General features: G+C 45.0%; 1 protein-coding gene across 23 annotated transcripts in view; it reads left to right on the top strand.

The window, feature by feature from the left end:
- Window positions 1-12,483, top strand: part of DLGAP1 (DLG associated protein 1) — an 882,341-nt gene that overhangs the window by 716,684 nt on the left and 153,174 nt on the right. The window lies entirely within an intron of this gene.

The raw sequence follows: 12,483 nt of genomic DNA, 5'->3' as shown, positions 1-12,483 counted from the left end.
ACAAACTTAGTGACTTAAAACAATGCAAATTTATCATCTCAGAGTTCAGAAATGTCAGAAGTCTGAGGCAGGTCACTGGGCTGAATCAGGATGTCTGCAGATCTATCTTCCTGCCGGACGCTCTTGGGAAGACTCCATTTCCTGCTTTTTCTGGCTCTGGAGGGCCAAGCATTCCTTGGCTTGTGGCCACTTCCATCTCCAAAGCCAGCGGAGGGCTGAGGAGTCTCTTTTGCCTGCATCACGCTGACTCTGACCCTCCTGCCTCCCTCTTTCACTTATTAACTTTAGTTAATAAGCTTGATATATTTAGAGCTCAGTTCCGTGTTTTAAAGAGTAAACGTTCTTCATTCTTCTTGATAATGTTAATGATATGAGGAGCCTTGTGATTACATCGGGCCCACCCCAATCCTCCAGGAGAATCTCCCCATCTCAAGATCCTTAATCACTTCTGCAAAGTCCCTTTGGCCAGATAAGATGACATTTATAGGTCCCAGGGTTAGGACTTGGACATCTCCAGAAAGGCCATTATCCTGCCTACGACATCTGACATCTGTTCTAGGTGCAAAAGCCCACCTTCCTCACCTTTGGAGGGTGGGGTGTGTACCCTACTGTATATAGATTTGAAAGGTCGGTTTAGAACCTGACCGATAATTTCTTTGCTCTAGGCTGGATCGCTCTCCTTCGGGAGGCAATTAAAGTCTCTGGTTCAATGGTGAAGGCCTGTGGGGTAAAAGAAAACTGGCAGGGAAGAAACACCCTTGTATAAAGCCTCCACTGCGTTAATATAAAGGAACACTGCATATGCCCTATAATATACTGAGCTGCAGTATTTGTTATTATCATAACCAACATATTCTTTTAAGTAATTCTGCTAATACTATTCCCAGTGTGCTTTGCTATAGTTTTCAGAACAAGAGTTATATAAACAATCTTCCTCCACGCTTCCCTAATTGATCTGTTAGAGATTCCTAGTGCATTTGGAAAGGTGTCATACTTGACCAAAATGGTCAGGTTTCCAAGAAACACCCCTGCAGAGCATTCCTTCAGTAAACCTTGCTGCTACATCATTACACAGTGGTGGCGAGAGCCTTGAAGGGCAATCATTTTGTTTTATATAAAGCACTCCTAGATTTCTTGGTTTATTCTTGTCTTACCATGAGGATTTAAAGGGTAACACTTGTGTATTTTCACCAGGAGACACTGAATACTTGAGAAATACAGCTTGCCCTTTGTCATACTCCTGTCTCTCAGTTACCGATACATCATGTTTAAATCTACTGCTTCACTGTGTGCTAAATTTATTCTTTTTAAATGTCAAGGCAATAACTAAATCAAGGAGAACAGAAGATATGGTTATTATTTACAGGGCAATGCAGGCTTCTCAACAATGCTCAATATTTTTATGTCAAATGTTTAGGGGGAAAGTTAGCACTTTATAAATAATGCTAAACATTAAACTGTGGCTACCAAAAGAAAAATCCAGTACAGGAATACTCTGTGTTTACAGCTTTCTCGTTTAAATAATCTTTAGAAAACTTTCACTGTGTTCAAATCCTTGCTTGACTTTATCAAATAAATTGGCAAACTATGTTATTGGCCTTCCCTTCTTACAACTTTGGTTGCAATGTTGATGGCTAAGGAGGGCCTTGTGTAATACATACAGGTGTGGTTTAAGTGATTTTTTTTTTCTTGTTCAATCAGAATTTCAGCAATTTTTCTCCTGATAAGAAAAGAGTTCCTCTCTCCCCGGGTTCTGCCTAGTCTCTGTAAGCAAATGCCTCCCTGAAGGGGTGCCCCCAAGTCCATTCTTTGCTTCTCCCACTTCTCACAGAGGATTAGTTCCTGCAGCATATGGTAGAACCTTGGGTGAACTGCTTTTCCTCTTGTGGATGGTTCACACAATGAAAGTGGAGGATCACTAATTTTCAAGACAATATGGCTTAAACAAAAATATCTTACCCAATCCTATTTAGAATACATGGTATTTTAACAAGTTGTCATTTCTCCTACAGCATGTTTTTCGCATCTGTGGTAGAATAAAGTTCAAATAACTGGGTCAATCACCTTGTTTCTATTTTTGAATAATAACAGGCCCCGATGACTGACCCATTTCATGGTTCAGAACCAGTCCTGGGGGCTTTATATTCATAACTTTATTCAATCCTTGTGTTGCCACAGTGCGGGAAATATTACTTGCTCCATTTTACAGATGAAAAAATTAAGAATCTTGGAGAGATTTAATTTACTAAAAAACATAGGTCTAGTAAGAGATCACAATACCACACTCCCTTCCAAACACTAAGTGTATTTCCTTCGCTTTTTCTTACTATCATTTTTCAACAATATGGCTAGCAACGTTTGCCTCCTACAGTCTTACAAGTATTCTCTGAGATGATTTAATACTCTTTAATTATTTGCTTAATGCCTCGTTTCCTCTGTGATGATGATCCTTGTCTGCTCCCCATTACAGCTGCGCAACTTTCATATGGGGAAAGCGGCTGCTATTGAGATATTTGTCTCCAGCCCACTTAAGCACTTATTATTTCATCCTTAGTTTTTAGTTGTGCTTCTGAACTGAAATGCATCATTTATCATCCCAACCAGAGATGGAAAAAAAAATCTTTCTCTCTTGATAGATTTGGAGGCTTTCTAAGACTGATCTCTTCTCCATACAACCTCAGCTAGGTTTCAGTAAAGCCACTTATTTTTTTTTATAGGATTGTATCAGAACAGTTCTTGTTTATGTATTGTTGATATTTTTGGTTTGGGTTGTTTATTATAAAGGGAAACTAAATTGATGTCTTGATGTTTTCTTTATATTTGGCCTTTCCTCCATCAGCTCATTCTCCATAACTGATCAGAGTATTCAACAAGAAATATGGCCGGGCGCAGTGGCTCACGCCTGTAATCCTAGCACTCTGGGAGGCCGAGGTGGGTGGATCGCTCGAGGTCAGGAGTTCGAAACCAGCCTGAGCAAGAGCAAGACCCTGTCTCTACTATAAATAGAAAGAAATTAATTGGCCAACTAATATATATAGAAAAAATTAGTCAGGCATGGTGGTGCATGCCTGTAGTCCCAGCTACTCGGGAGGCTGAGGCAGAAGGATTGCTTGAGCCCAGGAGTTTGAGGTTGCTGTGAGCTAGGCTGACGCCATGGCACGCACTCTAGCCTGGGCAACAGAGTGAGACTCTGTCTCAAAAAAAAAAAAAAAAAAAACACCAAATATGCCACTCAATGTATGTTTTCCTTAAAGCTTTGGATACTAGTCTTGGATCAAATAATGCTCATAAATGAGAATGCACCTAGGAACCCCAAGTTACTACTGCTTTTCTTAGAACCCAGTTAGAGTCCAGAGCTTACACATTACATCAGTCCCCAGAATGCTGCAGCTGAAAGGGACTCTGAGTTCATCTAGAATAGCTGCCTCCTTACAGACGAGGCAACTAAAACCAAAATAATTTAACCGTAGTCAAACACCTTGTCAGAGAAGAATCAGGACTCGAATCCAGGCCTTCTGACTCATAAATTACTAGCATCTTTATTAGAAAGCTAAGGAAGGTTTCTAGAGACCTACAGAGGGTCAGGCCCAAAATATTTTCTCAAGTATCTTCTTTACCACGTATCTAGACATTGGTCATCTGGCCTTGGACTTTAAAACTGGAGGCATGGTGGCTCATGCCTGTAATCCTAGCACTTAGGGAGGCTGAGGTGGGAGGATTGCTTGAAGCCAGGAGTTCAAGACCCCATCTCTACAAAAAATAGAAAAATTAGCTGGACGTGGTGGCACACACTTGTAGTCCCAGCTACTTGGGAGGCTGAGGGAGGAGGATCGCTTGAGCCCAGGAGTTTGAGGTTGCTGTGAGCTATGATGACACCTCTGCACTCTGGTCTGGGTGACAGAGCAAGACCCTGTCTCCAAAAAAAAAACTAGAGCTTTTTTCAAAATGCCGTGGTCTCCTTGTAATCACACAGCTGGCATGGGGGGAAGAAAGAAAGAAATATGAATGCAAGCATAAGGAATCTGCAGATTTTTCCAGCAACATCAACTTACGTAAATATTTTATATGCCACTCTTGGAGGGGACAAATAAGAATTTCGTTTAATCATTGTCATCTACATAAAAAGTAACTAGAGATCAGAGTTCTTTGAAGAAGACAGTTATAAAAAATAACCTTGAATTTTAAGATGTGTCACATTTTTGTTAGCATCACAATAAATAGCTGTCATTCTATGGGACTGGAAGCATAGTTCTCTCTCTGAAGAGCCTGGTGAGGGACATGCTTTTCCATTGATATTCCTGGTCACAAATCAAGTAGGAGAAATGCCCTTCTATTGCTTCTCCCAAGAAATTATCTGTGACCTTAAGAAAACAACTGGAAAAAATGAGAGGGCAGTGTTGTTTTCAAGTCCCCTAAAACCTCTGGAAATTTCCCTAGGATGGTGTCAATTCATAGCCCTACTCTGGTGCCGGAACCAGCAGCCGAACTGAATGCTTGTCAGCCCCCATGTCCTACTCAGGGTGTGTGTGTCTGTGACCCCAGCTGAAACCAACCTCTCTCTTCTCTCACGGAGCGGCACAGTTAATCCTGCCCTGTTTCGAGTCTCTCCAGCTCAGCTGGGATTTCAGACTTCATCTCACCTCCTTTGCCTCCTCTACTCACATTTCACGGGGCTTGTGCAACCAAAACTTGCAGCAGAGACTCAACCTTCTGCATCTTCCCGGGCCCGAGTGTGTGAACGGCAGCATTTGTTCATAGAGAGCAGGACTGCGGGTCAAACAGTATTTTCCCCCCAAGTTTTCAATGACTAAGCCTGGGAGTGAAAGAACAGAACCTGACAACAAAACAGATTATTTAAAATCAGGACTTTCTCAGAAAATTTAGACTGTGTGATCTCTGTTCCAGCCTGTGCCCTCAAGCCCGTGGCCAGCGTGGCCATTGCTGCTGTCCATCATCCATCTGTGGATGCCCTGCGGACAGAGTTCATAGCTGCTGTTTCAGTGATTTCCTTCATTGAGCCCCGAGCAATTGGGAGTGAGTTTTTGGTTTTGTTTTGCTCCATTCTGCGGTCCCAGTCCCATGGAGAAAACAGATGGAGCTCTCCAGCCAGTCTGTCCGCCCATCCCACTGGCCTGCCACCACCAGAGACCATGGATATGTCACCATCCATTAGGGGGAGGGAAGCCACAGAGATTCTACAGCCTCAACCAAGACCCCTGTGAGGCATGACCATGCTATTTTCTTGGGAAATGTTTCCACAAGCTAAAAGAAGGAAACCACAGTGACACCTCGTGTCCCTATGTTGGCTTTCTTTCTTTTTTTTTTTTTTTTCTGAGACAGAGTCTCACTTTGTTGCCCAGGCTAGAGTGAGTGCCGTGGCGTCAGCCTAGCTCACAGCAACCTCAAACTCCTGGGCTCAAGCAACCCTGCTGCTTCAGCCTCCCAAGTAGCTGGGACTACAGGCATGCGCCACCATGCCTGGCTCGTTTTTGCTATAGATATTAGTTGGCCAATTAATTTCTTTCTATTTATAGTAGAGACGGGGTCTCACTCTTGCTCAGGCTGGTTTTGAACTCCTGACCTCGAGCAATCCGCCCTCCTCGGCCTCCCAGAGTGCTAGGATTACAGGCGTGAGCCACTTCGCCCGGCCTGTTGGCTTTCTTAAAGAGCCCGATCCCCACAGACTTCCTGGGCCCATAATATCCAGTAGCCCATGATACTCTCTACTGCCTGCTGCACGTGTGTGGGCGTCGTGGTCAGGAGGGCACAGAGCAAGGGGCGGCTGAGCCATGAGGGATGCTAAAACCTGCAGACAGTCACCGAGCGCTCTTCCCTGGAGGTTTGTGCTTAGTCATTCCAGAGGAGGCCTCCCAGGTTGAGTGTACTCAAGGCAGAGCTGGGCTTTTCAGGAAGTAAAAGTTGCTACTGACTCTCACAACAGAAAGAATAATGATGTTGTCATATAAGCAGTTTTATAATTCCAGAGACCTCACTCTTTTTTAGGTTGGGAAGGTCAACTAGTACAGAATTAAGGAATAATTAATCATAAGGGAATGGAGATCAGCAAGAGCTTCTGAGAAAAGGTGAAAATCCACCCCAGTTGGGGGGTGGGTGGGCGGGGGATGAGAACCCAACATTTGTTGCAAACAGACCGGGCCTTGTTGATTAAGAGCACAGTTGTCACAACTAAAGTGTGCGTCGCCAGTGGTAGCTACAGCTGTTCCTTCTTCACTGACCATCCTCTCTGAGCTGGACACATCCCACGCATGCATCTGCCATACAAATATCCTATGTATTGTGATGTATAGAAGAAAAAATGCTTAAAGTTTCCTTTACTGGAGTTTGCACAATGGAATATGAGAATTTGTAGGAGAGAAGGGGAAATGAGAGGAGACTTGGCAAAGGAGATGTGATTTACAATATATGTAACCTTAACACTTGGACCCCCATAATATGCTAAAATAAATAAATAAATAAAAAGGAGATGTGATTTGAGCTGTGCCTTAAGGAATCTATAGGACTTCACTAGGCAGAGGTCTGGGACCATTCCAGGCAGAAGGAATCATTGTCAAACAAATGGCTTGGAGGTGGGAATGCCCACGATGTATTCAAACAAGAGCAAGTAGCTGAATTTGACTGAAGCATCAGATCCATGAAGTGAATCGTTACAGACGGACTGGAGACATGGAGCCCCCCAGACCATGGAAAGCACTGGCTATTTAGCTGAGAATTCCACACTGGATTCCTGGGAAGCCATGGAAGGGTTTTAAGCACAGAAATGGCTTCAGAACTGCCCCAGGAACATACACTGCAGGTAACAGGTAATTTTAGAATAGATATAAGTGGTAGTCAGGTAAAAGGACAGAGCAGGCTCTTCTTGAAATGGCTAACCCTGAGGGTCCGGGCCAGGTAGCATAACAATTGAAACCAGTGGAGATCGCTGGGGCAAAGAGAAGACATGCTGGAGCTCCCAAAGGGCTGTGGGGCAGGTGCAGGACAACCGCAGGGGTGATCAAGGCATGAGATAAAGGGACTGTGGCCAAGGGAGTTCTTTTACTCTCCTAGTTGCTTTGAGAAATGCTTGTGCCTGCGGTGTGACTGGGCTGATGGCTGAGGAATTGGAGTGTAGATAAAGATCAGTGAAGTTGGGGAAATTTGTGAGGCCAGAAGCGCGAATATTGAAACCCCAGAGGCTGAGATGAAGGCTTCAGTCACTACGAAGATGAAGAAAACCCTGGAAGTTAGTAGATACGGACAGAGAATATGGTATGAGTAGAATTATCCTCAAAATAGGAGAGTCTAAAGGATGGTGGTATCAAGTTGACTGAGGAGCTACAAATTAAAAATATAAAAGGTGGTGGTAACAGAAAAATGATCCAGAAATGGCCATGGGAATGGAAAAGTATGCTGATAAATGTGAAAACCGAAAGCACTGATTGGATCCAGGGAGAGAAATCCAGTGATTGGGAACACAGGTAGGACAGAGACTTTTCCAATGACCACCCTATTGAATTTTGAATTTTAAACCATAAAAATGGCCGGGCGAGGTGGCTCACGCCTGTAATCCTAGCTCTCTGGGAGGCCGAGGCGGGCGGATTGCTCAAGGTCAGGAGTTCAAAACCAGCCTGAGCAAGAGCGAGACCCCGTCTCTACTATAAATGGAAAGAGATTAATTGGCCAACTGATATGTATATAAAAAAAAATTAGCCGGGCATGGTGGCGCATGCCTGTAGTCCCAGCTACTCGGGAGGCCGAGGCAGTAGGATCGCTCGAGCCCAGGAGTTTGAGGTTGCTGTGAGCTAGGCTGACGCCACGGCACTCACTCTAGCCTGGACAACAAAGTGAGACTCTGTCTCAAAAAAAAAAAAAAAAACCATAAAAATGTGTTACTTTTTATAATTAATTAGTTAATATTTGTTTGTTTTATGTATGCTGACCTCCCCATCTTTTCTCCTGAAAGGGTGAGAAGTAGCCTCAAATTAGCAAGGACTTGAGAGTAATCATATTATCAAGGAAAAGTCCTTGGTTTCCTTCAGACTTGGAAGTCCCTTGGAAGAAGGGCCTTGCTCACAGGAAAAAGAATTCCACAGGACCTTGGAGTCAACTCATACTGGCTCATGAGAGCTGACTGTGAAAGTTTTAAGAATTTTTTTTTAGCTGATTGATGTCAAGTTGGTAGGTACTAACAAGCTATGTAGCAAATGTTAGAATTCAGAAGTTCCCCCATTCAGAGAGCCTGTTGTTAAACATTTGCCAGCACACCACTGCATGGGGTATGAGGGCAAGCACTGGGGGAGGTGCACAGTGAAGCAGGTCAGAGGGAGGTGGGAATGGGCAGCAGGGATGAGTCAGCTGGAGGGGACGGAAGTGAGCAGATACACCAGGAATGAGGAAAAACCAAGCTGTGGGCTGAGCTGAGTTACTTATTAGTAACAAGGAAGATCTGATGTATTAGCCCCAAGTTCCCATTACATGCTAGTATTCCCGAACAAGGCTCTACAGGTTTGCCTTCCTGATATAAAATTTTGTGTGTTCATGGCTTGTAGCCTGGAAAGGTGCAAAGACAGGTGATATAGATGTTCTTTGTAGTAGATTTTCTCATTAGTTTTAAGTGAAAACAACAGTGCTGAGGACTCTCTTTGCATAAATTTGTTCAACTTTCTGGGCATTAGGTGACATACAGGACTCATTATTTTCCCTTTAACTTATTCCTTACTTTTGATCTTCTCCTTATAGTCTTCTTTTGCAATCACACTTTTAGACAGACATAGGTGTCTTCAATCTCAGATTTCCCTTGCCTTGCTATCTTAAACCAAAAATAAAATGTTTTGGATTTAAGGTGAGGAGCAAAGGAGATGAAAAGCCAGGTTACTATTTTTAAAGTGGAGACTTTATAAAAATTATCAGAACCAATTATTAATGATATGAGATCACTTTTCAATTAAAATACACATGCACTCAGTAAGCAAGCTAGATGTTAATTGGGCTACCAACTTTTACATCCAGTATTGAATTTCAACATTTATTGTATTGTCACCAGGGGGAAAAGCACTGAAAGAAAAGTTACAAAGAGAAGTAAAATGAATAGACTCTGTTCCTAAAGAAAATGGAATGTAGGAGGTACTTTACCAGGTGATGATGAACTCAGACTCTGAGGTCAGAGAGACCCAAGTTATAATCCAAACTCTTCCACCTGGAGCTCTGTAATTTGTAAAAGATATTACTTAATCTCTCCGAGCTTCAGTTTTCTCACATGTAGTCAGATTTTAGAGATAGAATGAGATAATGTATATAAAATAGCTAACCCAGTGCCTGGTCCATGGCAGTGCTCAAGAAATGCTAATGATGGGAGCTGATGATAATGGTGGACTTGATGATGACGATGGAGGTGCAAGAGGTAGGGATGGTGGAGGTGGTAGAGTAGAGGTAGTAGAGGTGGGATAGTGGAGGTAGAGGTGGTGGAGGTGGGGATGGTGGAGGTGGGGATGGTGGAGGTGGGGATGGTGGAGGTGGGGATGGTGGAGGTGGGGATGGTGGAGGTGGGGATGGTGGAGGTGGGGATGGTGGAGGTGGGGATGGTGGAGGTGGGGATGATGAAGGTGGGAATGGTAGAGATAAGGATGGTGGAGGTGGGGATGGTGGAGGTGGGGATGGTGGAGGTAGAGGTGGTGGAGGTAGAGGTGGTGGAGGTGGGGATGGTGGAGATGAGGATGGTGGAGGTGGGGACAGTGAAGGTGGGGATGGTGGAGGTGGGGACGGTGGAGATGAGGATGGTGGAGATGAGGACAGTGGAGGTGGGGAAGGTGGAGGTGGGGATGGTGAAGGTAGAGGTGGTGGAGGTGGGGATGGTAGAGATGAGGATGATGGAGGTGGGGATGGTGGAGGTGGGGATGGTGGAGGTGGGGATGGTGGAGGTGGGGAAGGTGGAGGTGGGGATGGTGAAGGTAGAGGTGGTGGAGATGAGGATGGTGGAGGTGGGGATGGTGGAGGTGGGGATGGTAGAGATGAGGATGATGGAGGTGGGGATGGTGGAGGTGGGGATGGTGGAGGTGGGGATGGTGGAGGTGGGGATGGTAGAGATGAGGATGGTGGAGGTGGGGATGGTGGAGGTGGGGATGGTGGAGGTGGGGATGGTGGAGGTGGGGAAGGTGGAGGTGGGGATGGTGGAGGTGGGGATGGTGGAGGTGGGGATGGTGAAGGTAGAGGTGGTGGAGATGAGGATGGTGGAGGTGGGGATGGTGGAGGTGGGGATGGTGGAGGTGGGGATGGTGGAGGTGGGGATGGTGGAGGTGGGGAAGGTGGAGGTGGGGATGGTGGAGGTGGGGATGGTGGAGGTGGGGATGGGGATGGTGGAGATGAGGATGGTGGAGGTGGGGATGGTGGAGGTGGGGATGGGGATGGTGGAGATGAGGATGATGGAGGTGGGGACGATGGAGGTGGGGATGGTGGAGGTGGGGATGGTGGAGGTGGGGATGGTGGAGGTGGGGATGGTGGAGGTGGGGATGGTGGAGGTGGGGAAGGTGGAGGTGGGGATGGTGGAGGTGGGGATGGTGGAGGTGGGGATGGGGATGGTGGAGATGAGGATGGTGGAGGTGGGGATGGTGGAGGTGGGGATGGGGATGGTGGAGATGAGGATGATGGAGGTGGGGACGATGGAGGTGGGGAAGGTGGAGATAGTAGGGCAGTAAAGGTGGTAATGGGAGTTGTGATGGCAGCACTTCCAGTAGTAGTTATCATCTTCCTCTCATTCATAACAAAAATTTGTGTACTAACAATGGTTATCCCACTTGCTGTTTACTAGAACAGCTGTCTGTTTATGAGCATCCAATCAACCAAGGTTTTTCATCAACTAATACTTCCAAAGAGCAGCAGCACGAGGTGGCCAGTGGGAGCAGTGCTTTCCTATAACAGAACGCACAGGTCGCTAAGGGCAATAGAAACGTCAATAGGGAATTACAGCACTGTGCAGCAGGGTTACGGTGGAGATGCACAAAGCGTTAAGGAATGCAGTAGAGGGATGGATTTGTGCCTGAAGAGGATTGGGAAGGCATCACTATCAAAGGCAGTAAATTGAGCCTTGAACGTGAAAAGAAATTTTTCAGATGGAAAATTGGGGAATTTTCCCCACACGTGCAGAAGTGTGGAGACACGAAAGTATGTGGTGTGTGAAGGAAAGAGAGAGGGCAAAGAACAGGGGATACTGGGGAAGCAACAGATCTTTAAGGAGATGGACCTTGAACTCTATCCTTTTGGCAGTAGGGAGCTATTCTTCATAGCTGTTGTTAGGTAAGGAAGCAATATGCTCCTTAGAAAGGTCACTCCTATGTAGAATGAATTAAAGAGGAAGAAGACTGAAGAGAGAAAGACCAGTTGGAATACAACTGTGAAAGGGTCCAGGCAAGAGGAGCTAGGGGTTCACCAGGGCATGGCACTGGGGGTGGGGAGAAGAGAGCAGGCGGCCAGGGAAAGAGAAGGGACTTGGGCAAAGGGAGTGGCACGGAAGAGGTTCTTGCCAGCTCCTCCATGTTGAATCTGCCCTGATGTGGGTGAGGCGCTTGCCGCACTATTGATGGGCAGCAGCAGTCAAGCCAAGACAATTAGAGAGGACACAATGACATCATCAAAAGAAATACAAAGTAAGAACTAGTACCTAGTCTAATTCTCTAAAAGTCTTAAAACACTTCCTTGGTTTTATCTGTTTCTCATTACCTCTTAAGAAAGAGGAATGTAGAAGTCAAAGAGCAAATTCTTGTGGATATATGCGTCTGCACGTGTGTGCATGTGTGTGTGTGTGTGAAATAAGCAACTCAATGACTAAATAGTGATGATCACATTTTCTCCCATTTAAGAAAATCATTTAAAAAACAGCTAGAGTCTTCATAACCTATTTTTGACAATAACGAAACAATATTAACTTTCCAAAGCTCCTTTCTGAATGTCCCTCCTCTCTTTTTAATAATGCTTTTGTTTTTTCTAAACAAATATTGTAGAAAATTCTGAAGAAAAAAATAACACAAAATTTATAAATAACATGAATTTTACAGGACTTTGTTGGCAATTGGAAGGATTTGACTTCTACTATGAGTAAATGAGGAACCATTTCTGGGTTCTACCAAAAGAGTTACATGATCTTGGTTTTTTGTTGGTTTTTTTTTTTTTTTTTTTTTTTTTTTTTTGAGACAGAGTCTCGCTTTGTTGCTCAGGCTAGAGTGAGTGCCCTGGCGTCAGCCTAGCTCACAGCAACCTCAAACTCCTGGGCTCAAGCAATCCTGCTGCCTCAGCCTCCCGAGTAGCTGGGACTACAGTCATGTGCCACCATGCCCGACTAATTTTTTCTATATATATTAGTTAGCCAATTAATTTCTTTCTATTTATATTAGAAGCGGGGTCTCGCTCTTGCTCAGGCTGGTTTCGAACTCCCGACCTCAAGCAATCCGCCTGCCTCAGCCTCCCAGAGTGCTAGGATTACAGGAGTGAGCCACC

The sequence above is a fragment of the Microcebus murinus genome, chromosome 17 (genome assembly GCF_040939455.1).
Source record: "Microcebus murinus isolate Inina chromosome 17, M.murinus_Inina_mat1.0, whole genome shotgun sequence".
Taxonomy (NCBI): domain Eukaryota; kingdom Metazoa; phylum Chordata; class Mammalia; order Primates; family Cheirogaleidae; genus Microcebus; species Microcebus murinus.
This window is presented reverse-complemented; position numbering and strand designations above follow the sequence as displayed.